The following is a 25,487-nucleotide window of genomic DNA, read 5'->3' as shown; positions in this document are numbered from 1 at the left end:
TGGAACAAGTTCAGGGGGAGCATATGCTTTGAATAATGCATTGTTGGCATTACGGTTAGAAGTCCTTGATGATGATGCTTATGTGGCTAAATGATACATCTTGCTATTGATTGTTGGTTGGTTAATAGAATGGTATTGCAGGTTGCTAGTCTAGATGCTATTAACAGATGTTGCTGATGACTATCATGGTCTTGTTTAAGACATTTTTTCTATGTTATAAATGTCATGTATATCATTCAATGTAAAGGTCACATCAAGACTCATGATGTAATAATTAGTCTCTTTCTGGTGTAGTCTTTGGATGAGTCCCTTTGGGTCATATGATGTAATTTGTACCCCCACTATGCATGGGAAGGATGATTTAATATTTCAGTCATGTATAAACAATTGGTATATCCCCACTTGGTTGGGTGGATGAGTCAAATTTGGTATATCCCCACTTGGTTGGGAGATGGATGCATGTATGAGTCATTGGTGATAGGAAGGTCAATTGTGATGTATGTATAGAGTCATGTTCTTCCTTTAGAACCTCTTTTTGCAGACCTTGCTTATGCTCAGGGGGAGCACGGACTCGATCAGGGGAGCTCAATCAGCACTTCAGCATATCATAGATTTCAGCATGCACTTAGGGGGATCAGGACCCTTTGCCCTTGATGTTAAAGGGGGAGAGTGACTTGGAGAGGTTGTTGGTGTGGTTGTTGCCATCAAGTCCAAAGGGGGAGATTGTTGGCATTATGATGTATGTATTGTAATTTATGTCAACCTACTTGTAGCATAACAACTCTCTTGTATATGGTAACTAGATGAATCTACAAAAGAGATATCAGATGTGACAGAATGCATGACAGGAGTTCTTACTAGTGTGATGAAATGCAAGGCAGCTTCAAGGAATCAGTTTAGAACGAAACTCACTCAGATGGAAAATCACAATACTACAGGTTAACAACATAGAGTTACAGATCAGACTACATAGAATGAAGAAAGAGAGGTATAGGCAGGTTCACCATTGACCAAACCATGTATACACGCGGGTTCACTATATACAAGTCGCGTATACGTACACACAAACTTTCACAAAAGGAAAAACACGTATACCTTGGAAACCTAAATGTTTGGTCCGAAGCATTTGGTCCATGGTGTTTTGATCCATGGTATTGGTCCAAGGTACCAAGTCCGAGGTACTGACCCCAGGTATTTGGTCCAAGGTATTTGTCCTAAGTGGTTTTGGTCCATGGTATTGAGAAAGGCGTAGGACTATAAAAGGAGGAGAAGATCATTAGGCCAATGTGTGCAAGTATCTAATATCTGATATAGTGTGAGATCTAATATACAGGTTATTGGCAGATGGTTTCGTGCTTGATTTGAACCGAAGAAGAACCTTAGTGCTTGATGAAGGATAAGATCTAATGATGTATCAGGATCTTAAGGCTTGAAGTGAATTATCTTTATGTGATTTGATCATGTATCTAAATAACTGGCACATGTTGTAGTCTGTAAATATGATGATCTGGGTATGGTTGAAGTTTGGAACTGTTGTTATGTTTGAATCATCTTTTGCAAATCTGTATGCATGTTCACTTTAGAAAAGAAGCGTATACATGTTGGTTCTGCATATCAAAACAACATATACATCATAAATTTGATTCGCAGATCTGTACGCTAGTTCGCTTTGAGGAAAACTCATATGCACGCAGGTTCAACACATGGAAGTAGTGTATACCTCATAAAATATGTTTTAGTTTCTCATGTTTGTTGTTGCAATGTTATGGGTTATTTCTTGGGTTCTAGTTACTATATTTTGGTGACAACATTCTGAATGATCAGAGTGATAGATTGATTCGGTTGTGGTTCGTTCAAAGGAGATTGGTTGATGCAGATATATTTGATGATTGAATGATATTGTTGATGGATCCATTCTAAAAATTTATGAAATGTGGCCCCTGGAAGAAAAGAGAAGTTTGTAGCCTTCTGTAGGTTGGCACCTATGTGCTAGTAACCATATCAGCTAACACAAGAGCTAGGGCATTGTAGCTCCCTTCCAGTAGAAGCTAGAGAATGAGAGAGGGTTGTAGCCTTCTGCAGGTAGAAGCCTTCGTACTGGTATAAGACTGCACCAGTCCAAAAAAGTTGTAAACAGAATTCTCTTATTATTAAAAGAAGACATAGATGATTGCAGTAGGTGGTTTTCACCCACATTGGGTTTCCACCTTATATCTTGGTGTTCATGTGTGTGTGATGGTTTGTTCTGTTTTTACTGCACCTGGTTACTATTTATACGGTTATGATGCACTAATTAAAGATCAATATATGATGAATTAACTAAATCATAAATTTTCTGGATATACGCTAGTTGCTCTAAACACAGTTACGTGTACACGCGAGTTCCCTTAATTGAAGTAGTGTATATGAATCTAATTATGGAAATGAAAAAGTTATTGATTTGCTAATACTAATTCACCCCCCCTCTCAGTGTTATTTCCAACACATGAATGGTTTGTAGCATTGCTAACACCGTATTTGAGGAACGCACTATCACAATAGAGGTTAACAACTTAGGCATAGGCTTTGGACATCACGATGAGGTTGTATGAAACCCTGATGCAGGATCCTAACTTGGGAGTTCAGCAGATCCATGCAAATCTAAAAAAATTATGTCTTGGGATGCAGAGTCTGAAATATGATAGGACAGCCCGACCAGAAGTACGTGAAGAGGTGTGGTGCGTAAAATGCAAGGGTCAAGGTCGTTATAAGGACCACTGCCCTATGTTCTCAAATTACCTTGTGGGAGGAGGACCGATGACATTAAGACTAGAAGCGCAAGAAAGACCTAGTGTGACACTTGCTTTGTGGTGCACGATTTGTCAAATAGGAGGAAAGCATGCTACGAACAACAACCATTTGTTACAGAAGTATACGCAGAATTCACAACAATTGTTTTGTAATTTCTTTAGATCGGTTGGACACGATGAGTGCACTTATAGAAGTTATGAGCTAATGACAGATAGAACTCCCACCTCTAGAGTTTAGGCCAAAACGTGGCCCCTAGACTAGAACGCAAGAGTGGCACAAACCAGATTTCAAGGGCACGGACAAGGCCGAGGTGCAGGAGGACCTGGATGAGGTCACGGATAGCTGATATGCTACAATTTCAGAGGGCTAGGACATTATGCTCATGATTGTACGAATTGAACGCATCCATTATGTTTATATTGTACTTTGTTTGATCATGAGATGGAAGATTGTCCTATGCTGATAGCTAGGATACGTGACAAGGAAGTGCTACTGCCTTCCCCAATTCAGAACCTGCTGATGATGAGATCTGAGCCACACGAGGAAGATCCAAATGTGAACATTGTGCTCCAATGTGGAATCGAGATAGAGGATGATAAAGGAAAACAACCCAAAGATAGTACTTGGGTTTGCAAGGCTCCAACAAAAGAAGTAGATTTTGATTTGGAGCGCGCTAAGGGAACCTTCATGGAATCTAAGAAGAGCTTCACTGATGCCTCCAATTTTGAAACAAAAGATAGAACAGAGCTAGAAATGGAACCATCTATGACTACGACGTTCCTAGAAACATGCATGAAGCTACTATGCAATAGTAAGGCTATAAAAGGATTGTAGGAACTCATTTACAGATGTGTTGTAACTGCACCAAGAGAGCTGCGCATACTCCGGAAGATTGGAAAACTCAATACTAGGACAGGGACAAAAATGAGGCTAACCATGCAGATTGGAGAATATGAGATGGACCAAGTAATTCTGGATTTAGGATCGGACATGAACGTTCTGCCGAAGTAGACATGTGAGCACATGGGGAGGCCTATGCTGAAATGGTCTCCTATTTAGGTGTGAATGGCAAACCAACAAAAGATAATATCAATGGGGAGATTGCAAGGAATCATCGTGGATATTGAGGGAGTGAGCACACTAGTAGACTTTGAAGTGATAGAGATTGTTGATGACATTGATCCCTACCCTGCACTCTTAGGAATTAATTGGGCCACTGACATGAACGAGGTATTAATTAGAAGAAGAGCAAGATGATTTTTGAGAAGAAATCTCTGCACGTAGTTATACCCTTGGACCCTGTTGAAGGATCGTGCTATATAGAGTTGGTGCACGACTATGGAAGTGACAATGATTTGGAATATATCTACAAGATAACTACGTGAGAGAAGGACTAGGTAAATCCCACCATGGATGGACGAATTTCATGGGAGCGCGAAAGCTCCTGCACTTCAGATTCTGATGAGGAGATAGAGTGATGGTAGAATCAATTACACGAGGTAACCATGTTGAATTGTAATATGATGACAAGATCATTGCGTTGTGTATCGATAGAAGTGAGGTATCTTCCTACTTATGATGGGTTAAGTGAGATAGATACTTTCCTAGATAAGTTTGAAAGGGAAGTGCCAGAAAAGTAACGTTTCTAGGCATTGAATTGGGTACTACGCGCTACACCTGCAAGGTGGTGGAGTACGCAAAAAGGGAGCTTTGAGGACTGGCATGAATGCAGAAGAATGATGCGCACGTGGTTTGGGAAGCCTAGAGTGCGATTGACAGATAAATGCAATGGGTAGGATAAACCGCGCGCACATCTAACCAGGTGGATGCCGACATATGGAAAACAACGTACGCGGATGCACATGAACTTTGCGTTGGGAGATATGGTCAATAAGAAAGTGTTGGGGGATAATTCTGAAAATGACTCCTCAAGTTGGAACAACATAATGTGGAGAGAATGATTGTGCAAAAGGTTATCCACGTGGAAGCATTTAACGAGGTGTGCGAAGCACTGAACAAGGTATGTAGTGCACAATGAAATGATTGGGACCTACGCGTGCTAGCAGTTTTGATGGGATTATATGACAACATGCAAGAAATTGACGAGACAGACGCCTTCTAGGCTGGCCTATGGAGTGAATGCTATAATGTCGATGGAGTATATCATGCCTAGCTTGCACATAGCAGTGCTGTGGATACGACAGATCACGGAGCCTTGGAAAAAGGGATTGCGTGGTTGTAAGAACTCGAACAAGAACACTTGGAACCTGATGAGGAGATTCAACAGGGTGATCATAGGCTCCAAGCACTCATGAATGGAAGAGTTCGGTTGAGGGAGAAAAGCGCCATGGCAGAAGAAGAAGTCAAGAAGCTTGAGGAAGGAATAAAGAAGGACTTTCTTGATAAGAAAACTATAGTGATAAAACAGGATGTGCACGATTACATTGAAAATTTTGGGGACTACTGCCGAGAGTTGATCAGCTTGATGCCTTGGATTGGACCGTATGTTATTAAGGAAACCTTGGATAGGGGTGCGATGTGGTTGGTGAAGTCAAATGATGGACTCTTACCAGGAAAAGTAAATGGTAGCGAAGTTAAATGGAAAACTCTTCCCGTCTGACTAGTCGCAGGAAGCACAGTCTTAGCACCCCAGGCAGTTGAAAGGAGGCGCGGGACTATAAACTACTCTGCCCAAGAGTTACATGATGTCAGGGCTGCGCGCAGGAGTGAAGTGTCACAGGGTTTGCGACAGCGCAAGGCTAGCTGCGGTGCGCACAGGTCAGCTGGAAAGTGACCATTGCAGTAGCTATTCATGATGTGATGCTTTGTTTGAGACCAAATGAAGCGGGTGACAGGCATTTAAGGCAGGCTTTATGGGCTAGATTTTGGGAAATATGTCACCAAGGGAGCATTAATGAACCGGATTTGGGGGGAACGGTCGAATTTGAATTCAAAAGGCACTATAAATTACAAAAGGTTGGCTAGCAAACAACACTTGGCCATTTGAGAATTGGGCTATTATGTGCCTAGAGATCTATGAACCCATATTTGTTTTATTTTTAGAATTTGAAGGCATTTCTTAAGCACTTAGCTGAGCCGTTGAGGGATTTTTGGAACAACAGCATGACCACACCAGAGGAAGCCATGGATATCGACAAAATGACAGCTGAAGAGGCCGCATAGGCCATGACAATAGGAGATTCCCCTAAGAGTGATAGGATAGTTGTGAAAATCCCTAAATCACTACGCACGCCAAGACCCAAGAAAGATAAGCAGCCCATGGTTCCGGTGTGCGTGTCCCCTCGAAACCCGCTATGAACTAAATTTACCATGGAAGAAAATGGGAAATTGGTTAATCTGGAAACTAATGAGGAGGAGGAACACCTTGAGGAAATCCTTATTGAAGAGGAGGAGGACGAAGACATGGAGGTGGAAATCAAGGCTGCAGACCCTCTAACTAGGGTGCCCGCTTATGTTCCTCCAGGGAAGGGAAAGGAAAGGATACCCAAGGACCTAGATGAGAGCAAGAGATCTCTGTAGGCTTTGCTACTACCTGATGATATCATTTTTGAAGGATCACACTTGGGATGGGTGCTGAGTCTAAAGTTTGAAGACTGGGATCTTGCAGACCACGAGAAGTTCCCACATTTGGCAACTGAGCAGCTCATGAAGCCGAAGAAAATCACTGAGGTGGGAGTCATAGAATTGGAGCCACACTAGTGGTTGTGTAGAGTAGAGAAAGTAGGGTTGTTAAACCTACTTTGGGTGTTGCATTACCATCACACCCTAGTAACTATCTTTGTTATCAGGCAGCTACTCTACCTGGTGCATGATGGGTGTTCATGGCTGGAGGATCCCATCCCCATCACGGACCACCTGATTGATATAATTACTCGACTTCCTTGCAAAGGGGAGGAGCCAGTGGATATTTCAGAAGGTAAGAGCAATGACTTGGCCATCGTGCAAGTCATGAAGGCAAAATTCAAGCCGCAGAAGAAGAAGAGAGGGAATGCGATCTCCAGTATCAATAATAAGTCAGTCAATTTTGCGACCTAGATATTGGCTGGCAAGGTTATGCGGAAGTGCCGCATGGATGAGGTGCTCGCACTTGCCGCGTAGTGTGCAAAGGGTGTCCAGTTTAACTAGTCAGAGTACCTGTGCAAGGAGTTCCTAGAGAATTTCCGTGAGGCACAAGAATAGGGGAAGACCTTCCACTATGCATTTCTTCTGCTGTCGATAATGTTGGTAGCTTGGGAGTTGCCTGAGGACAGCCAGTTCCCTACAATTGTGCAGGATCTTCCAAATGCAGCAAAGTACGGTTTGCTGTGGGCCACTAAAGACGCGCAAACAATTTGAGACAGCAAAATATTCTGGGTGTTCATGGAGATGAACATCATAATGGGGATTAACTGCAATCCGCAATTATCGCCCACTGTTTATAATAGTCTACAAAGCTTCGCAAAGTTCAAGGAGGACTTCCATCACGTGTACATTAGGGCACACAAGGACCCTGTGAAGAAGTGGAATGAACTGTCATACTTGACTAGAGACGATGTTATATTCGATGTGCTTGAGTCATGGATGCCAGAGTGGTGCACTCTAGCCATCTCCACGATGGAAACAGAAAAGTCTGCTGCACAATGGAAGAAGGAGGAGGAAAAACTGTGGATGGCACAGTTGGCAGAGAAGAGAAGAAAAGAGGCAACAGTAGCAAGGGAACAAGAGGTGTTGGATGCCGCGAAGGTAGGAGCATAACATCAGAAGGTAGTCATAGAACAGCAACAGGCAATAGTGAAGGAGCGAGAGCAGGGAAAATTTTAAGAACCCCCCCAAATTTATAAATATAATAAATGGGCGAATCTCCATGGTATATAGGAAAATTGGAAGGCGATTTTATCAATAATATAATATGTATATATAATTTTTTGGTGAATCTCTCACTAGGCATGGCGAATATTTTACTCAACTATAAAATCTTGCAAGATCTTGGCGAGTCTTTCACTAAATAATAAAACTTTGTAAAGTCCTAGTGAATCTTAGCATAGGCTACATGCTGGTTTAATTCCCCCATTTAAGTAGGCTACATTCCAGGTGAATACCATGGGTCAATACCATGTGCCATTTTGGTGAATACCATGGGTGAATACCATGTGCCATTTTTATTTTTATTAATTCTAATATTAGGGTTAATAATGGTTTTTTGCATGGTATTAATAACAATCTAGTCCATGGTATTTGTCCCATAGTATTTTGGCCATAGGTTTCACCTAAATATAACCCATTTTTTGAGTGTTCGTAAATATAAGGTGACTTATGGAGTAAATATAAAAAAATGTTTTATTTGTTTACCATACCTCTCGTTTATTTATATTTTTATTATTTTACCATACCTCTTTTACAAATATGGTATTTGGCCCATAGGATTCACTTAAATAAAACCTCTTTCTTGAGCCTTCATAAATAGAACGAGGGTTATGGACTAAATATAAAAAGAGGTTTTATTTATTTACGATACATCTAGTTTATTTATATTTTTATTTATTTACCATACCTTTTGAGTAAGTATAAAAAGACGTTTTATTTGTTTACCATACCTCCACTTTACTTATATTTTTATTTGTTTACACCCTTACATGTATATAAGGTGACTTATGGAGTAAATATAAAAAAATGTTTTATTTATTTACCATACCTCTTATTTATTTATATTTTTATTAATTTACCATACCTCTTTTATAAATATGGTATTTGGCCCATAGGATTCACTTAAATAAAACCTATTCTTGAAAATGGGCAAATGGAAGGTTGTAAGTCCTAATTTCAAGGGCTAAATTTACCTTTTTTACCCTCTCCCTTAAAATAAGGTGGGCTATTTGAGGTGATTTGTAAAAATGTACTATGATACAAAATATTCGCCCACTAAAAATTTAAAACCCCTTAATTTCGCCAAAGGGCGAACATTCGCCCCTAAAATTATCCTTGAGCGAGAGGGCCATAAGTCACTAATGCCTGAGGAAGAGCCCGAGACAAAGGAAGGTGGCGTGGACCCGGAAACAACATCTACACAGTTGAAGCGCCAATTCCCGAGAGAGCAGGTGGGGCCGTGAAAGAAGTCAAAAGCTTCTAAGACTTCTTTTGACTCGATGACCCTCAACGAAGGAGATCTCCATAATATACGGGAGACGGTGTGCGACGTCACCACAGAGGCTCTCCAGGATCTTGCGGAGGAGAATTTGATTGTGTTAGGGGCCCTCCAGGCACAGATACAGGACTTGCAGGTGCGCACTCCTCAGGCTGAGGAAATGTTGCAGTAGGAACGACCGTGGCTGAGGAAATGTTGCGCACTCGCATGACCAACACCATAGTGTGGCTAGAGGGGGCACTAGTTACATAGAATGACGATGACATACCTATGGTAAATTTGTTTAATGGAGTAGGAATCAACATGGTTGCGCTCCCTCAAGAGACACTCTATGTCTTGCAGGACGGAGTGACTGCAGAAATGCATTCTAGGGAGGGCCGTACACTACAGGTGTTGAGCGAGCAAAATTAATATGGAACAATTGAGCCTGCAATGCGATGAGGTAGTGGTGCAGAACTAGAATATGGTGCAGGTGGTTAAGGAGGCCTCCCAGATGGTCCTTGAGTTGGCCATCCCAGCAGAGGCACCAACAGAGGCATGCATCCAGAGGTTAGTAGCAAGGGTGTTGAGGCGTGAGAAGAGATGACTAAGGTTTAGCTAGAGCTAAACCTTCAGATAGTAGAGATACGATTAAAGGTGCAACCTTCAACTCCTCCAGAGGTGAGGGAATAGCGCGCCAGCTCCATTACATTGGGGATGGAGGAGATCAACAGTGCATTGAAGGACTGCACCAAACTTTTGGAAGAGTCGTTCGACATCATCACCACTCTGTAGGAGGACCTGAACATACAATGCTTAGAAGCAAAGGCGTATGAGATGCAACAAAGATATGATGATATAAAAGGGGCTACACAGATAGTGGTCCTTAAACAGAGGCTCACGCAAATGCAACAGGCAAAAGAGCTTAAGGAGCAGGTAGATGCAGTGTGAGATAAGGAAGCGATTTTAAAGGTGTGTGTACAACCTTGGATCGATGAGCCATTTGTCATTAAAGCCTCGATTGAAGCGAAGGTCACGTAGATGCAGGGAACGTAGGAGCAGATACAAGGAAGTAGTTCAGATACAATAGTCTCTGAACAACACGTGCACGAGATACAGTAGGAAGTTTCTCAGTGCGTTGTTGATCTTGCAGCAGTTCAAACAGAGTTGGGAGGTCTCTACACAAAGATCTTTGTACTAACAGAGTGACTCAAGGGTGAGTCATGATGTTTGTGTTGGGGGCTTGTTGGGTGAGGGATCCCCCAATGCAAGTTTTGGGGCTTAAAGCCCAGATTTTGACTAAATCCGATGTAAAGAGTCTGCATTTTGTGGGCGCGGAGCGTGAGCTTGTAAATGAGTCATAAGCTTGTCCGCCCTCATTTTGTAATGTAATGTCGGCTTTAGAAATCCACCCATGGTTTGCGAACCATGGGATTTTATAAATAGAGCGAGGCTCTAAGTTGTAAATAAGTTAGAGAAGTGGAAGAAATAGATGAATAATTGAGTCTTATCTAAGTTTTGATTCGAGTCTTTGGGTCATAGAGTAGGAGAAGGCTCTCTAGCTGAGTGCGCAGAGGCCTAGTAGTCTGTAGCTAAGTGCGCAGGGAAGGTTGAGTCTGTAACTGATTAAAGCATTAATAGAGAGAAGTTTTAAACCATTCCTGTGTATTTATTTCCTTTTTTGTGCATTGAATGCATTGGGTATAAATTGCAATTCCATTGTTTATATGCTGCACGAACTTATACGATTGTGTGATTAAGTGAATATAAGATAAAGTATCTATTTACGCAAAGTTAACTAATAGTTATAAGGAGATAAGTAAGATACATGGTGTAACTTGGGAAATAGCACAGACCGCTGTCGTAGTAGCACGAAATCACCTCAGCCCCTGGTTAGAGTTGTGCAAAGGTGATTATAACAGATCGCTAAGGCCTCGCAGGTTAGGACAGTGCGCGAATTGAACTGCGCGAAGGTATTCACAGTTGGACTAAACCAACCCCTCAGGCATCTCAAGGGTGCGAAACTAGGTTCTAGCATCCCCCCATACTTCTTCGGGTGAGACCTTAGTTTGCACTCCGCAGGCTGTTACCGAAAGGGCCAGTAGTGTAGGGATTTGTTTAGCTAATTAACTCAGAACCTGGGTCAACCCCCCTGAAGCTAACAAGACCATCAAAGCCAAGACAATTTCTTGGTAATTTTGCTCCAATGGACTTAAAGGCATAGCATCGTCAAATGAATCAATTTGATCTGGAGTAGGAATAATCCAAGGATCTGTAGAGACCGAGGTCATATTTATTGTATTAAGATTCAGAGGTGGGAGAGTAAAAGTACCCATTAAAGCGTAGTCTTTGAAGAGACATGCCCCCACACTCTTGTAAGGAATATCAGTATTTCCCAGTAAGAGACACTCTCGTTTGATAAACCAGAAGAAAAGAAGGAAAGTTGATAAACAGTAACAATTTTTCCTTCATGAGGAAAACAAACTAATCAGAACAAAAGAGACACCACAAAAGACATAGCGTGGGTCCCGCTTCTCCCGAGAAGAGGGTTGTAGTTGAAATTTTTATCTAAAACTTCTACTTCCAATTCAAAGTCTTTCCTTCTAATGTAAATGGAAAGTTCATGAGAATACCGTAAAGACATGAACCTCTGTCGTCAAAGGCTTCCAAGGTGTTTAGGGACTGGTTAAGATTAGGAGAGCTAATGGCCTTCCAACACGAAACAAACATGATGCAGGTAGAGGCACCTCCATCAATAGTAGTCTAATGGATCATCTTTCCTTTGATAAGAACCTATATTAGGAAAGAAATCTAATGAGGAAGAGAAGGCACATCTTTTTCAAGTGTTGGGTGTGGAGCTTGATTATCTTCTTTATTCATAGGTATCATAGCATTAGACCCCAGTTCGTAATGAGGCGGCAAAGCCACCCGTAAATGTGCACTGCCAGGGGGGTCTAGGGGGGCGATGATGATTATTTAGAGCCCACCCTAGCAGGGGATCGGGGAAAGTGCCCCCAATGCTAACAATAGATGTAAAATTTCCTGGTAAAATGTTGTAATTTCATAGTCAATATTGGTTTTTAATTAGGCGAAAATTTGACGATAGAAGTTATGTTTAATTTAGGGTTTTTTTTCCCGATAAGGCAACCCCTCACTATATATGAGGGAATTGTATTGCGTCTATGTAGATCTATATTCTGAGCGAGAAAGAGAGAGGAGATTGTGTGAGAGTGAAGAGGGAATTACAATAGATCTATTGTAGGTTGTATCTCTTCAGTTTGCTGGATAATATAAAAGGAAGGATTTTTTTTTAATCCGTGGACATAATCCAAAATGGGTGAACCACGTATATCTGTGTCTCTCTTGTTTTATGTGTTTTGTGTTTATATTTCTGTAATATATCCTAATGTGTTCCATTGATTTGTAATATATCATTTTCTAACATCAAGATTGAATTTTATCAGACTCGAATTAGAAGGATCAATAGAACCTATAGGAGACAACAGTGACTTCCATTGCAATGGACATGAATGGAGAACCTCCAAGGCATATATCGACAAAGGTGCCTGAGATAAATCCTCAACAATATTGTAATGTTGCACAACTCTAGCATTCGAAATAAAATATTATTTCCAAAGAACACCTTTAGGAGGTGGTCGGATTACAGACTCACTATTAGGGCGCTCAATATGGAGCCGACCAGAACTGGACAGAGTAGAAGTAGAAGTAATATCGGTAGCTTCTATCTCCACCATATACTTATGCAAGTTTGGATAGTATTTAGTTCAAGTAGCCATTGAGATAGGTGGTAAACCTTGCATCATGAACACTTGGGAACCTAAGGAAGCAGGAGACTACAGTTGGTCTACCAATTGCATCTGCTGAGATTAAAAAGGTTATTTTAAGATAGTTGGAGTCCCTTTCAATAAGAGATTAACTTCAGAATGTCAAGGAGAATCCTTGGTGTTTGGGTCTACTGAAAGACTCAAAATTTGGATTTCATCCTTGTTGGTAAGCATTTTTCTTCCACAGTGGAGGATTTTGTCCATACGGGACTTGATTTTGTCCCCACTGAGGGTTAGCTTGACTATAAGGTGGATTTGGTCCAGGGTAGGCTTGATATGGTCCTACCATAGGCCACTGGTAAGCATTGTACATGGCATATAGGTTATAAGGTTGTGGAACCTGTTGACCCTGGACATAAGGAGATTGACCCTACTGCTACGGCGGTTGACCTTGGGATTGCAAGGGATGACCTTGTTGATACACATATAAAGCTTTTTGCTACCAAGGTTGACCTTGTTGCTGCAAAGATTGACTTTATTGTTGTAAATGTTTTCCTTGTTGTTACAAAGGTTGGCCTTACGAGGACAAAGGTTGAGTAGACTGCTGAACAAACTGAGTTTGAGGCTATAAAGGTTGTTGCGACAGAGGCAAAGGTTGTCCCTACTGCTATAATAGTTTCCATTACTTCTAAAATGCTTGACCTTACTGTTGGAAAGATTTCCCTTGCTGCTGTGAAGGTTACCTGAAACAGTCAGTTGTACCGGAAGGATTGGTTGAAATGACGAGATAGGATGTGACGGAATGGTAGGTTGAATAGGAACTAAGGTGACAACAATTTGTATATAAGTTCGAGCGGTCGTGTTCGAAATGAACGGACCTGATGTAAGAATAACATTTGAAGAACAAACAGGATTTTGATACAATGACGAGGCACTAGGAGTACGTGAAACTAACTGAGCGAAACTGGTATGACCATGTGGCAAAATGGGTCCACTAGTTTTTGGAAAGGTGAGAGACGAGACTCTTCCTATATAAAGAAATCCTTCACGAGGAAATTTATACCCTTTCTCATCATCGACATGGGGAGTATGGGTAGTGGAAACTTCTGAATGACCCAGAGAAGAGGTTGGGATTTCACCTTTTGACTCCATAGATGGAAACAACTAGTTACAAGGAACCCAAGATGTACGAGGAGATAAATCCAAAGGAATACAAAGCCAATCGTAGGGACTATAAGGACGCTAAGGTGATATCACAACATAATCGAATAATGGATTCAATGAATATACAACAAGCCTCTATGGACTCTTCGGATTTTGCAGACTCTCAGGGGTCTCAATAGGATTATCAAAGGTATCTGGATTAGATTCTTGAGGTGACCAAGAATCTAATGGAGGAGGATGAGTTAGAGGTATATGGATTAGATTCTTTAGGTGACCAGGAATCTGATGGATGTGGACGAGAAGACAAAGGTTGGATAATTGGAATAATCCCAAGTTCAAAACCTTGATCCTCAAGTGAGTGAGGAAGTTCCAATGAACTCCTTGGGAGGACCCTTCAGTATCAGACAATGAAGGGGAACTATGAGATGAACTCAATTGTTCAACCATGATGACTTCTCTCAAAAGATAATAAAGAAAGGAAATTCGTTTATGGCTTTTAAAAATCTTGAAATTAATAGGGAATTACTCAATATTGGTCCAACAAGAAACTACTTGGGCTTGACATGTTTATCACGGGCAGTTACTTTTAGAAACAAAAACTTTTCTTTTTCATATTTTAAGAGTCAACAAAAGGACAAAAAAGTGACTCTAGTTTCTTTCGATGGTTTAGTGAGCTTGAAAGGACAATTTGCTTGATGATATTTTCAAATTTAAAGAGTCAAAAAAGATCTAAATTATTGCTCAGGTGAAACTAGGTAAAAGGAGTACCAAGTAATCGCGAACTACAATATACACCTCAGCAAATAAATTTACCGAGGACTTAACATACGTGTAGGAAATCTCCCCAAATGCTATGTTTGGGTATGAGGTTTATAGGGTGGAAAAATTGTCTTCTTATGGATAAAGGTTTGCAACCTATGAGGGTCTCGCTTTATACGCGACGGTACGGGGAGCACAGGTGCATGCTAGCACTGTCTAACACTGAAGCGAATGACAGCTCCTAAGTTTTAAAGACACCGAAACATGTCTCTATCCTAGACCACTAAATATGAACATTAATGTTTCAAATGATCCTTAGATTAATTGAGAGATTTTAAAGTTAATCTTGGAATTAACAATGTAAACTTTGAAACGGAACTATAAACTCAAAACAGGACTTATGTGACTTTCACAGTATATACTAATGAAAACAACTTAAGACACAAGAACCAAAAGTGATCTACAAAGGATGTTTGGACACACAAAGACTCTTTAACACTAGTAATTGATCTTTGACCTCTAATGAGAAGACCAACGAGTGGACAAAGGTTGACCTAGAATACCTAGAAACCCTAAAAGGCTAATCAAACTTCAAGCACACTCAAACCAAGTTAAAAGGTAATTGCAATCAGACAATAAGGAATTCAACTGATATCACAGTAGTAAATCACTGTGAGAAGGCAAAAATAACTGTTAAAAAGAAGATAAACTCTAAATTTCTCTAACTTCTGTAATCATTGCACCTATTAAGAGGAAAGCATCGATCATCAATACTGTAATCAACAAAACTGCGATATCATTGCGACTATCGGGGTCAAAAACGTGATGGGTGAGAAAAGAAAATAAAAAACAAAAAACCTTCAAGAACATAACAATTCAACAACCTTCGACCATCTACCAGAAAGTGAGACTGACTACAGACAAGCAATGTAGTCTATGAATGAATGGTTGATCAAACTCATCAAAAGACAAGGTGAAGAAATGGAAGGAAAAAATCATAGGCTCCCCAGCGGAGTTGCCATTTTGTTAACAAGGTTAATCCTCTCTATGGATAGAAATGATCCCTCTAGCCCAATCAGTGGGTCTAGCAACTGAAGTGACAATCAACTAGACATCTTCCTAGGTTATAATTGAAAAGTAGAATGAAAGATGTGACCTACTTCGTTTTGATGCTATTTTGTTTTCCTTTGTTGAGGGCCTCGAACTGCTTGTGTTACAGACCCGTTCCTACTTCTCTCAACATTTATGTACCTACAAAAGTGATCAAGAGACAACAAAGAATTTCAAAACCAATATCCAATCCAATAACAACCTATTTAACTGATCAAGGAATGTCAAACTAATAAATACATGAACATATATATGTTGGGAAGATGAACCAGCAACTGTATATTATTACGAAATAAAGGGAAGCTCACAACCAAAGCCTTGATGTTGAAAGGCTCTCCTTCAGTGGTAATCCAAGTCCAAGACAAGAATTATCCAAGCACTCCTTCTCCAATTCTAATGAATAACCTCTAGCCACAAGCTTAGCATAAGGGTGCAAATAGACATAGACCAACCATTTGTAATGGGAGACGAGCAATTTATAGGCTATGATAGGAAGTTATGACTCCTCCAAAGATAGGATTAGGCCCACATATCAAGGAGGTGGCTTATAGGGATAAGAAAAAGAGGTTAAGTAGGGAGGATTCGACCTCATCTATGAGAAACTACCTCCAACTCACCTCTCTAGAAGCTTCTAGATCATGAAGATTCTCATCTCCTTTGGGAAATTTACATTTTTTGGATTATTGTGAGTATGAAAGGGAACATAGCGATGCTGTCACGGTTCAAACACAATGAAATAGGCAACCATTGTTGTTTTAAGCCTCATAAGAGTGATGAGTCTCATTTTAGGGTTTTAAGAGCTATTTCTTCAGGGAAAACTCAAGGAATTTTCCAAAGAAAGTCTTAGGAGGGATCTAAGATGTATACATGGATGAGTATAATGTATAATGGTCATGTTTTAGGCACTTTGGGGTATGTCACAGGGAAGTGCAAGACGCATGAAAAAATACTGTGTAACAAGACCTCGCCATGAAGAGTGCTTAATGGTTGAATTTGTAAGACTCACTCCAAGGTGCATCGAGGGAAGAGAAGCAGAGGAGAACCCTAGGATGCATTTAATGTTTCATTGGAAATGGGAGGAGTGTTAAAAAATAAGGTTTTGGATTTCTCCAAGTTTATGGAGGTGATAGAAGTAGTTGAGAAGGGGTCAAATATAGCTTTAACTTCCTTGGTTTCCATGACAGATGGGTGGTTTAGAAGGAGGCTATCATCCAAAATTATTGGTGGGAGAGAGTGAAGTTGTCAAGGAGGAAAAGGCCTTTTAGAGAGCCTTTTTGAAGAGTGAAATTGATGGATCTACCTAGCCCTTCCACGATAAAGATAAAGAGAAAGGGGGGGAGGGGATCCCATTATGTGATACCTTTGGAAGGTTTGAAAGTATATGTGGGGGACAAATGGATAAATATAGAGAAGAAGGTTGAGGAGGCCAATGACATTACCCATTGTGTAACATCTACGAGCTGCAGGTGACACGACGAGGGCACGTAGAGGTGACGAACTAAGGTAGCAGCAGTGCGATCGAGGAAGAAATGCAAAAATGGTTGTGTTTTTTGGGTCGTTTGGTTTATAGGCTGATGTGCGGTCCTGGTGGGCCAACAGGTGGGCAAGACCAAGCAAATGAGGAGACACGAAGATGGAGGATTGGGTCAGTCGAGGGGTGAGCTGACACATTTAAAATATGAAACAAGGGGCTCAATAGAGGTCAGCTGGGTGAGCTGACGTGCCAATCCATGGTAGCGCATGTGTATAAATGGGATGGCGTTGGGAGTCATTCCACAACCAAGCAGTCAAATGCACAAGTATTCAAGCATGGAGTAGAGGAAGTGTGAAGGATTGGAGGTCTGAAACAAAGTTGTGGTACAGGCGGACGAGGGCTGAAGCACCTACGCCTAAATGAAGGAGTGTGGATCGAAGTGCAGGTCAAGGGTGCGGCAGGGCGAGCAAGGGCGTAGGTCGAAATGACACAGGTGGACGCACATGACACGCGTTTGTTGAATGAGCTAAGGGCACGGTAGGGCGTTCCTTCGCGAAGTCGTTTGACGGCATCTAGGCGAAGGCACCGCAAGGTGTCTGGCTAAACGGTTGGTTGAACACCGGGCGAGGGTGCAGTAGGTCGTCTGGTCGAATCGGGTGAGGGCGTGGTAGGGCGTCTAGTCAAACGTCGGGCGAGGGTGCGACAGGGCATCCAATTGAACAATGGGTCAAATGGAGGGCGCGACAGGGTGTCTGGGTGAATGAAGCATTAGGGCAAAAACATGTGATGGCGAATGGTCAACAAAGGGCGAGTTGGTGAAACGAGCCCGGGTCAAAGGTCGAGTTAGTGAAACGTGCCCGCATCGAACGAAATGAAGAATCGTGTGACGATTGAAGGCATTGGTACACGGGCGAGCCATGCATGAGGAGAACGAGTTGAATGACAGTTTAGGCAACTTTTCCCAGTGGTTGGGCAAGGTTGCACACCAGGTGCAAGAAGTGAATTTGTATAATTGTAAAGGTGAAATTTGGGGTTTCCCTTGAATGTAAAATTATATGTAATTCTGAAGATTAACATTATTGATACGGGTAGACTTGTATTGCAAGGAGTTGCCCCTCCCATGATAATCCATTGTGTATTTGAATGGTAATGATGTTAATATGATAAATCTGTTAATGAAAGATATGCTTAGCTATTGAAAAATAAACTAAGTATAGAAAGTAGGCATAGTCCACGATCGCAAGTATTGGTGAAAAGAAAGTGGTCGGTGGTGCCACACCTCCTATAGTGTGGTTGGAAGAGTACCACCAATGTAGGGGCATGACAGGTGGTATCAAAGCCGATTCGGAAATCTTAAGGGTGATTCATATTTGCAGAAGGGAAATGTAACACTTCATGATAGGATTAGTAGGGGTGAAGCATCGTGCTTGGGCCAAGCTGAATGACAAGACATGGTAGGTTTGGAAGAATGTGAAGGGAGACTCTTGCTGACCTTATACAGGTTGAAGCAGATGAAGGAAGAGAACCCATGGATTTGAGATGAACTTGAAGTCTTGGAAAGGAATGTTGAAGACCAACTTCTTCGACTTGGTTGGGCGATGGAGCAGGATGTAGCTGCAGATTGCAATGGCGAAGGAGAGGAAGTCGCAATATTTGAGAATGTTGGAGATTTGACAACGATGGAGGATGAACTTGAAATTGTTTAATTTGGACCTAGATCATGCAGTTTGCAGACATTGGTGGATGAGGATACTCACATGGAGAAGCCTCATGATGAAGTAAGTACTTATACTTGTGTTTTAGTTGAGATTTTGGTAGATGAAGCATATGGAAGAAAGGGAAAAATCAGTTTGTCGATGCGAGGGAGGATCATACCATGGATGTCTACAATGAGACCTTGTATGGACAAGTAAGGAGCATTGACTGTTGCAAGACTTGTTGGGGTTGTTTGTGATGTTATGGTAGAAGGTGAAAATGGCCATGACAATGGAGGAACATGATGATCGGTGCAGAGGAATGGGTCATGCTTTAGCCATATGGAGAAATTGGCTAAGTGCCTCGCATGACTCATGGACAGATTGGAGAAGGGAACACACTTGAGTATGATGATACTTAGGTGGACTTCTCATGGTTGAGACCAAGAGGAAGTCTTGGTGGAACCTTCAGTGGGGGAGACATGGTGGGAGAGACTCATGTGATGATGATATGGTTTAGGTGACCGAGTTCACTAGACTAGATTGCAGACTTGGATGAGGATGACCAATTGTTGTGATTGGTCTTCTTAGTTGGACAACATGGGCAACTTGAGTCATGGACATTGATTTGGAGACATGGAATGGAAGTCTTATGCAGGGAAGTTATGCAGGAGCACTTGTATAGGTGTCACTTATGGGCATCCAATGAGGAGTGCCAAGGCAGGGATGTTATGTAGGTGGATTTGTTGATGTGACATGGAGATGTTTTATTTAAGAGTTGATGGGGATGTTGTGCAGTTGAGTACAACAAGGCCATGGACTCGGTTGGATTTGTGAGCAGATTATGGAGGATTCCTACTACGTGGAGAGCTAAGGCATCTTGCAGAGACCTTTGGGCCAAGACATGTATGCTTTCTAGGATGTTGGTTTGAGATGACTCATGGAGCTCATGATGATATGAGGTTGTGACTTTTGGGGACTTCATATTATGGTGGACTTGGAGGATCTGATGCATTGAGGAGCTGAGGTCAGGGAATTTGATGCAGTATGGGATGCATACTTTTGAGTACATGTGTGGGTGTGCTTTAAAGAGTGACTTGATGTGGAGGATCGATATAAGACACTTTGGAGTGATGGAGTTGCAGCGATGATGATGCCTTGGTGGAAACATTTGGGCATGGGTTGAGTCGAGACTTAACCACTTTTAACACATGGGAGCTGATTGGTCTATGATCATGGGTAGCACATGGGAAATGAGACAAGTGCATAGTTGTTTCCTTGACAAACTTTAGGGATGGCACATTGCAGATATGAGGGAGGTTGCTTCATGAACCTATATGTGGCACATCGAGAGTCGGGTTTGATGAGAATATCTCTTCATTTTGAGGAGATGGATTTTACACATATATGGATGATGTTGGGATAGATGCAGTTGATTTCATGTGGCACATTGACACCAAACATAATGGATAGCATGTTGCAGATGAGACGGAGTTTATTTCATCAACCCGGGCATGGCTTACTTGGATGGAGATGTATTCTTGATCGAGTTGATATTGTGATAGAAGTCTGAGAAGCGACTTATGATGGCATAAGGATGTCCATTCTTATGGTTTGAGTGTGACAGTTGGACTAGCTACCCAACTAGTTCAAATCATGGGGTCTAGAAGTGTACATAAATGTGTTAGCATTATGTTGAAGTATCATGACAGCAGTTCACACGATGACGACACATGATGGAATCAACACTGTGGTTGATGATCATGCGTTGAGGAGACTTTCCAATTTATGGAGGATATACAAGTGGTTTATATGGCATTGGTATGGATATCTTGGTGACAAATGGGTCCCGGGATGAGAGATTGTCGAGGACGACAATGATTTCGAGTGGGGGAGAATGTAATGTCCACGAGCTACAGGTGACACGATGAGGGTGCGTGGAGGCGACGAGCTAAGGGAGCAGCAGTGCAGTGGAGGAAGAAATGCAAAAATGGTTGTGTGTTTTGGTTTGTTTGGCTTATAGGCCAATGTGCGGTCCCGATGGGCTGATGGGCGGGCAAGACCAACCAAACGAGGAGACACGAAGATGGAGAATTGGGTCAGCCGAGGGGTGAGACGACGCGTTTAAAAGATGAAACGAGGAGCTGAATGGAGGAGGTCAGCTGGGCAAGCCGACGTGCCAGTCCATGGCAATGCATGTGTATAAATGGGATGGCGTTGGGAGTCATTCCACAACCAAGAAATCAAATGCACAAGTCTTCAAGCATGGAGCAGAGGAAGTGCGAAGGATTAGAGGTTTGAAACAAAGGCGTGGTGCAGGAGGACAAAGGCTGAAGCACCTACGCCTGAACGAAGGAGTGTGGGCTAAAGTACAGGTCGACGCTGCAGTAGGGCACAAGTTGAAATGGCACAGGCAGATGCACACGAACATGAGTTTTCTAAACGAGCCAAGGGCGCGGTAGGGCGTTCATTTGAGAAGTCATATGAGGGCACGGCAGGGCATCCAAGCGAATGACGAGTCGAGCGAAGGTGCGGCAGGGTGTCTGGCTGAACAGTTGGCGGAATGCTGGGTGAGGGCGTGGTAGAGTGTACAGTCGAATGTCAGGCAAGGGTGTGGTAGGGCGTCCGGTCGAATGGAGGGCATGGCAGGGTGTCCGAGTGAATGAAGCATTCGGGCAGAAAGGCGCGACGGTTAATGGTGAACGAAGGGTGAGTTGGTGAAATGAGACTGGGTCGAAGGGCGAGTTCATGAAACGTGCCCAAGTTGAACGAAACAAAGAATTGTGCAATGGTTGAAGGCATTGGTGAATGGGTGAACCATGCATGAAGCAAACAAGATGAATGGTAGTTCAGGAAACTTTGCCTGGTGGTTGGGCAAGGTTGCACAACAGGTGCAGGAAGTGAATTTGTATAAGTGTAAAGGTGAAATTTGGGGTTTCCCTTGGATGTAAACTTATATGTAATTATGAAGATTAACATTATTGATACGGGCAGACTCATATTGCAGGGAGTTGCCCCTCCCATGATAATATGATAAATGTGTTAACGAAAGATAGTGTACTTGAATGGTAATGATGTTAATATGATAAATGTGTTAACAAAAGATATGCTTAGCTGTTGAAAAGTAAACTAAGTATAGAAAGTAGGCATAGTCCACAATTGCAAGTATTAGTGAAAATAAAGTTGTCTGTGGTGTCGCACCTCCTATAGTGTGGTTGGAAGAGTATCGCCAGTGTAGGGGCGTGACACATTTGGTCCAATGGGAGCTAAAGGAAAATGTTAGAAGAATATTTTCAATGTATTCCCAAATGAGTTTGTTGAAATCTTTAGAGATGTTGCAATTGATGAGCATACGAGGAATTTTTTAGAGTTTTGAGAGATCAGATTGCTTCATGGGATACGATTATGCTATCTATAATATGACACCCTTCTACATAGATATTTTCTTTGGGGAAATAAGGAAGGCGGGAATGGGTTTCAAACTATTGGCAATGATTTTGGAGATGATTTTGTAAAATAAAATTACATAAAGCTATGGGACAGTATTTACCTGGTGTGGCAACATTATCTTCCTTTGGGATCAGTTCCAAGAAGGTGGCATTGAAGGCTGGAATGATACATTTTCTATTCTTGGAGTCTTCAATTATTTTTAGAACCTCCTTTTGAAGAAAGTGTTAGTATTTCCTGTAAAAGATAATTGTGAATTTATTTGGTCTCAGTGCCTTTCCATCTACCATCTCATGTAGAGCTTCATGAACCTCTGCTTCCCGTATGGGTCTAACAACAACCTTATTTTGATCCTCAATTCTTAATCTTGGGATGTTGGTTATTATTTCATTAATAGATTCACTGGGGTGTGGCTGAGGGTCATTGAGGAAGTTGGAGAAGTGGTGGACCAACTCCTTTTCATTTTCATCCTATTTCTCAAGTATTTCCCCTACCTTGCTACGAAGAAAGGTGAATTGTTTGGTGGGTCTATGTTGAATAGTCAATTTGTGTAAGAAATAGGTGTTCCTATCCCCATCCTTGAGCCAGCTGACCCTTGATTTTTGTTTCCAATAAATCTCTTCTTACTTGTAGCATTCCTCTAATTACTTGTGTATCACTTCTTCCTTGTCCTCTGTCTCCTTAGAGCGACCATGGAGGATAATTTCCTATTGGAGGAATGGCATTTTATTTTCCAAGGCATGTTTTGCATGGAAGATATTTCAAAATGCCCCTTGGTTTCATTTCTTGAGGAGTATCTTGATTTGTTTTAACTTTTGTTGGCATACATACATTTTTTGATCCATTGAAGTGACCAATGTTGAGCCATCTGTCTTCAATTTTTCCTGTGAGATTAGCATCCAAGAGCCAAAATGTTCAAATATGAAAGTGCATTTGAGTGGCTTACAAAAGGTTCTCTAGGAGAGGGCGATGGGCCAAAGGTCCAATCCGGTTGATGGAAGGACTTCAGCTGAGAGTTCATGACTTCCTGTGAGAAGATAATATGCTAATAGGAAGAGATCTAAATGAGAGGAGATTTGAGTAGCTCCACCTCTTCTATTATGCCATGTGAAGAGGCCATTGGTGTTTTTCATGTCCATAAGTTTTAAGTATTCAATGAAGTTGTTGGTGTTGATGATGGTCAACACTAATCAAACTCGCAAGCCATTATGAATCTTTGAAACTAAGCTCTCCTATAATTAATACCATTTATTATACTCAATCACAAATAAAAGGCCTAATAGGTGGGACTCCTCTTAAGAGAGAATCCTTGGCCATGAGTTATCAGAAACCTGCTAAAACTTTGATTGATCTTTACTACACAGATTACATGTTCTTGAATTATAGATTGCATGACTCTCAAGGTGAATGGACTGATTATGGAATGCTAACACAAATGTTTGAAACAACATTTTTTATGTTCATGTACATATTACATACCATTGTGTGATGATGAGAAGGGTTATTGGGATGAGGTATTTCCTTTCTATATACAAGACATATTAATAAGACATATTGATTAATGTTAAAGGTTTATTTCTCATTATATATACATGGTTTTTTGGGTGGCATCCTACAGGACATATATATGTATTTGTGACAATTGGCTATGGGTAAATTAAAAGAAAATATGATGAGTTTGGGAAATATATTTGTGTGAATTCAGTTGAAACATATGATAATGTGATTGCAATGATCAATATTTGATATGTACAGTTTTATCCTCATATGAGCCTTTATATAAAGTTTTAACGTCACGCCTCCACTGATCAAGTTGTAGTCATGAATCTTGTAGTCACATCAAAAAATTAATATGACATGATTTGAGGTTGGTTATAATGTGGTGATGTTAGGGTGATTCAATATGGTTAATATCCATAAATATTTGGTGTGTTTCTCATCTCTACCTCAGTTGTTTTATTTTTGGTGTGATAAATTCACCAAGTAATTCTACCTAAAGCATCATTTTCATAATTGTTGTTATTGGTTTGGCTCTCGTTCAACTCTGCTAACTCATCTTCTGGATAATACATGTATTTTCATCAGTTTTCCATGTAAATTTTCATTTGTTTGGTCGTAGACCTTGCATGGCACTGAACATTGTGCCTATTAACATGCCAATTCGCTCACTACACCCACATTTACTGCCACCACCTTGAGCCATGCACCTTGCACTTGGACATTCCAACCACCTTGAGCCATGCACCTTGCACTTGGACATTCCAAATAATTTAAGGGTTTTCATTTGTTTCCTAATTTGAATTAGGACTAATCTGCAAGTATTTTTTTTATATAAAGTTATTTTTTCTCTGTGTTTGGGAGCCACGAACAGGAACCTGGCATAATTGTTTCAATTTCGACGTCATTCACTATATTATACTTTCCAGGTATGCTTGCACTGAACTTTTTTCTTGACAATAATGTTATTTGGTTTTTCATATCTGTAAATTCTTTACCTACTATGGTTTCTTCTGCAGTGCCAATATATTAGTTTTTTTTAGTTTAATTACAATAATGGGTCTTCGTTTTAGAAAGCTTGTTAAAAGAGAACCTTTACCGTTTTTCCAGTTAAAAGAGTCGTGTTTTTATACTTGACTATTTACCTTACGTTCTAGAGTCATGTAGCCCTCGAGGATTCGTCGTTGGGAAAATAATATCATGCACTGAAGTCTGTCCCCTGTGGACGACTCTCACAAGTCCACTATTTTGACATCTCTCGAATAATTTTTAACACAAAAAAAACTTGTCATAGGTTATAAGTTAAGCTAAATGTAATCATATGATGAATAATTGTTAGTCCTCTAATTTTATTAATAGTGATTATCGTCGGTTTGTTATTACCATTTGTGATTAGAAAACCTTAATGTGAGTTAGTTTCTCCTTTGTGCTTCCATGGGAGCCTTGAAGATCATAATACCTTGGGCAAAAAAAATATGGTTAATTATGCACAAGGCATCCTTTTTGTTGTTCCACAAAGTCGTTACTTTCTCTATCATGCTTCATTTTGAAACTGTTTTAAATTTGTTAAAACCTTATCATATTAATTTGGTTTCATGTTTTGGCTTCACTACCGTGTGTCTTATATATTCATTTCATTTCACAAA

This window comes from Pinus tabuliformis, chromosome 1_2 (assembly GCF_031772625.1).
Source record: "Pinus tabuliformis cultivar Carrire ecotype Pingquan chromosome 1_2, CPIR1, whole genome shotgun sequence".
Classification (NCBI taxonomy): Eukaryota; Viridiplantae; Streptophyta; class Pinopsida; order Pinales; family Pinaceae; genus Pinus; species Pinus tabuliformis.
The sequence above is the reverse complement of the archived record's forward strand: the minus strand, read 5'-3'. Positions refer to the sequence as shown.